The following is a 5,096-nucleotide window of genomic DNA, read 5'->3' on the forward strand; positions in this document are numbered from 1 at the left end:
TTTTTTTTAAGTTTTGTATTGGAAGTTGATATTTGCCTCACGTCTTTTTATTCACAGGCATTTTCTATGCTGGGTCTTTCCCCCTCTCTTTTAAACTTATCTACAGTACTTAAAAAATCATCTTGGAATTATCTTTTCAGACAAATTTGAAACATGGGATATCTTGCTTCATTCACTTCTGGTTCTCTTCCTGCCTCCAGTTTGTTCTTACTGAATCAAAGATCAACTTTTTAAGATATTGTTTCTGAGGATCCTACTCTTGGCTATCATCCTTGGCACTCATTTTTTAGGGAGCAGTGCAGATTGTGGCTATCAAGGCTAACCACAACCTGGATCAGGTGCCATTGTAGGCCAGGTACCACAATTTATCAAATTATAAGATGGGTCTTATTTGTGCACACTAGTTTTATCTTGGTATACATGGATTCGATCTGAATCTATTTTGCTCATGTGGTACAGATAAAATAAAGCTTCTTTAGAATTTTTTTTCCTGAATGCTTTCTCCACTTAAGTTGTGATATAGTGTCTAAGAAAGAGTACATATTGCCTTGCCTGGAGCAAAGTCCCTAGGACAGTGGTTCTCAACCTAATGCTGTGGCCCTTTAATACACTTCCTCAGGTTGTGGTGACCCCCCAATCATAAAATTATTTTCGTTGCTACTTCATAACTGTAATTTTACTACTGAAATGAATCTGGCAACCCCTGTGAAAGGGTCGTTCGACCCCCAAAGGGGCCGCGACCCCCAGGTTGAGAACCGCTGCCCTACGAGGTCGAATTTGTTAACATGCTAGGCTGTTAACTGAAAGGAGCTTAAGATCACCTAGATGCACCTTGAAAGAAGTCCTGGAGATGCCCTTCTTCAAAGTTCAGCTACCAGGAACCCTATAGACCCCAGTCTACTATGACACACACCATCAGGTTGCTCTGAACCAGAATCAACTCAGAGGTGACTGATGTCTAGAGACAGCAAGCTGTGAAGCTAGTGAATCTTCACTTTCCCCAATTTACTTGAAATAAGAATGAAATGCCTTTGAGTTGAAAGTATTAACATTTAAATTATCTATAGATATTGAATACATAAATATATACACAAAGAGAATACATAAGAATATGAACATCAATGTCAATTTGAAAATACCCTGACCTGTGGGATGTGCACAGATTATTCTATTGAATTCCTTTTGTGGGGGAAAAATACATTCAACCACACAAGTCTTCACAGAGTTATTCAATTTCTTTATAACATTGTGACTGACTTTAAAAATGTGTTTTATTTTTATCCCTTGGGAGTCCTAGTTCCCAGCATCCTGCTGCCAATTCTTTCATTATTTTCACTGACAATCAGGCACTAACACCAGCATATCAAATCAATATCTTGCTTACCTTGCTGGAGTCTCTCTTTATAGTATTTCCTGGGTATAGTAACTGTAGAAAGCCACAGTCCAAAGAAGATCCTATATAAATTCAACAAACAAGAAGCACACAGCTACTGAATAGTTTCCTCATTTAAAAAAGAGTCATGCTCATTAAGCGAAGACAGTAAAAAAGCGAAAACCAGTAAAACCGAGAGCAGTATTTGGGTTGGGGAGATAAGAATATCAGCAGAATTGGAGGTTTACCAAGTTTTCTCTATTTAAAAAGCAACAACAATCATCACAATGTTAATAATAAATTTATTTCCAGTAGTAAAATTTCCATTGGAAATCATTAGGGACACTTTACAGAGATCAGGAAACTAGATAAAATATTTCCCAAGACTCAGGGGAACAAGAGGAAAATTAATAGTTTTAGACGTCTCAGCTTGCATGTTATTCTAATCAAACATTTACATTCTCAGAACAGGAAGAAAGACCTTGTGAACCTAATTATTGCAGAAAATGTATGCAAAGTTTTAACTCACTCTTTGGATAAGTGCTGAGAAGAAAGGTCAGAGAAGGGAAATCAAATATTACTTCACAGGGTGAAAAGCATGAGAGATCCTTCTGAAGAACTGACCGATACAGTTTTTAACCTGCCATGAGTAGGCAGCCTGCATCTTTTCTCCTTAACACCAACGTTCATACTTACGGTCAATAGGAAAGCTCAAATGAAGGTATTGTGTATATATATTTTCTTGCATCATGGCCTTTTGAGATTTGAGACCCTGTCCCCTGATGCTTTAGAAGTATTTGTTCCACTGATGAGAGAGATTTTGAATTGTACCTATTTACTGTGAAATCCCAAACCTTACCATTCCCTAAAGAATAGTACCTGGTGAACTGGATCCTTGTGTTTCTAATGATTCCTGGGAATAATGAAAGAGTAATACAGCTTGTCGTGATGACTGCAGTAGGAAGATCTACCATTAGAGTCCCTGTTTCTAGTTCAAAGAGAAAATATTCTTTGTCCACCAATGTCAGTCCGTACATTTGTTGCTTTGAGACATTTGAGTTGTGAGCTAGGACTGTGATAGTACTTAATTAGCATGAATCAAGTGTTTAACAGACATGGTAGATAGTGGTAAATGAAAGAGAAAATGGTCTTGACTGTGTGGGGCAATTCAATTCAATCGGGGAGGCAGGTAACAGAAAGTAAGCAAAAACAGCAAGTGAAAAATAGCATGGGATTTTGAGTTGGGGGAAGGACTTGTAATTTTTATAGGATTTTTTTTTCTTTGTAAATGTATTGGTTTTTTGAGGAACACATTCTTGAATTTAGTGGAAATTTGTGTTTTTATTTGTTTTACTATTATTTTATTTGTTTACTATTTGTAGTAAATAATACTACAATGCATGAGGTAGTTAGTTTATTGTGCCAACCTGGCCGATAAACACATCTGGGGTTAATTGAAGGGCAGAGAGATAAATGGCTCAGTGAGCCTCGCCTTTCAAGTTCTCAGGTCTCTTGCTTTGTGATGGTTGGACCAGGGTGCAGCTGCCTTAGCCATTCCCTGCTTCAGCTGGCAAGGCTCACTTCTTGCAAGACATCCCCAAGGAGAAGTCACATGGACGTACCCCAATGCAGCCCTGGGTGCTGGAGCACTCGTGTGGAGACCCCTGCCAGCACTGAGATGTTTACACATTAACTGACTCAGCTTTCCTCCTGCAGTCGGCATCATTGTATCTGTTTTATGAGATGGAGGAGGACTTTGTGGATTGGTGTTGGACATATGGGTTAATGTTGGACTTGTGGGCTTGGGCAGCACTGGGTTGGGATGTTTTCTTGATGTGCACTTAACTTTTATATAAAATTCTCTCTTACACATGAGTTTCTGTGGATTTGCTTCTCACCTAGACCAACACAGTGCCCATCTTTCTACATATTTGCTTCCTGTTTGTGGAGGTGTAGCTTCAGCATGCATCCTTGAAGTGGGACGCTACAGGAAGGATAAATGCACACTGTTAGATAAATCCAAATCTCCTTTCACGGAGGCTGTGCCATGAGTGCATATGAAAGTATATTGTCAAGCTTCTGGACAGATCTATCATGTAAGAAATTAGACTATCAATTGAGTATCTTTTCATTTGTTTAAAGGCTCTCTGTATAGTTTTTGTGTGCATGTGAACTATATGGATGTCTTTTTTTCCTTCAAAAATCCAAAATACTTTTTATTGTGGTTTGGGTGACAAACAACATAGAGCAAATCAGGTCTCAATGAAAATACATTTACACATTTTGTTGCATGACATCTGCTGCAATCTGCACACAGCACTCTGCCCACTTCCTCCTTAGGTTGCCTGTTTCCATGCATCTTTCCTTCCTGTCGCTTCTTGTGTCTTAACTTGCTGTTGGGCAAAGCCTTCCCTTTTGGTCTTGTATGGTTGCGTTCTCTGAGGGGTAAGTGTTATTATTCATTTTATAGGTCTGGCTATTATTTAGAGTTGTTTCTCAGGAATGGGTTTAGTTCCAGGTTTGAAGGGTATCGAAGGACCACAATCTCAAGTTCTACTGGTCTCTATCAGACCAATATGTCTGCTCTTTTTAGGATCTGGATTTTTTCCTACATTTTTTTCTTACACTTCGTCTAGGATCTTCCACTTTGGTCCTGGTCAGAGTGGTTTGCTGTGGTAGTTGAGCAGCACCCAGTTCTTCCAGTAGTAGTTCAGGTAGTCCATTAGTCCTTTGGATCAATTGTTGACTTGAGACTTTGATTTTCTTCATTCTTCTTTTCTCTGGATCAGGATAGACCAGTAGTTGCATCTTGGATGGCCCCTAGCAAGACCTTAGTTACTATTCACTAGAGTAATACGTTGAGCTTTGTCTTTGTGGACAATGTTATGTCTCCGTGTTATGCCAAATTGATTGAAATCTCTAGTGCAGCTGTTTGTCCTTAGTACCAAAGCCAAGAGACGCATTTCCTCAAGGTGTTTGGCTATGACTAAGAAATTTCCAGACAACAGAAAAGTAGGTGAAGGGAGAGGCTGGATAGTGTAAGATATGGAAAATAATAATTTGTTATCAAGTGTTCATGAAGGAGGGAGAGTGGAGGGGAGGGGGAAAATGAGGAGCTGATATTAGGGGCTCAAGTGGAAAGCAAATGTTTTGAGAATGATGATGGCAACGGATGTGCGGATGTGCTTGACACAATGGATGGATGTGCATGGATTGTGATGGGAATTGTAAGAGCCCCCAATAAAATGATTGTTTTAGAAAAGAGTCAAAAGCCACCTCTTTCTCCTACAGAGCACACTGGTGGTTTTGAACTGCTGACCTTGTGGTTAGCAGCCCAACTCATAACCCAGGGCTCATTATTGGTTTCTGGAATCACTATATCAGAGTCTCACAAGGTGAATGCTTTATCAGAACAGAAACATGTTCTCTCGCTGTTCTAGAGTCTAGCCATCCCAAACCCGGAAATTCACCTCAGGAAGAATCTGTTCCATGACTCACTGTAAGTTTCTGGAACTCACGGCCAAAGTCGATTCTGACTCACAGTGACCCTACAGGGCAGGGTAGAACTCACTGGCCTGGTGGATTTCTGGAACTGTAACCTTGACAGGCTAGTCAGCTTCATTTTTCTCCTGAGGAGTGGCTGGTGGTTTTAAACTGCTGACTTTCTGCTTGGCAACCCACTCTGCCACCGCCAGGGCCCCAGGAGGTTTCTGATGACAGCCAG

Source organism: Echinops telfairi, unplaced genomic scaffold (genome assembly GCF_000313985.2).
Source record: "Echinops telfairi isolate 266 unplaced genomic scaffold, ASM31398v2 ScPeMD7_18;HRSCAF=68, whole genome shotgun sequence".
NCBI classification, from domain to species: Eukaryota; Metazoa; Chordata; class Mammalia; order Afrosoricida; family Tenrecidae; genus Echinops; species Echinops telfairi.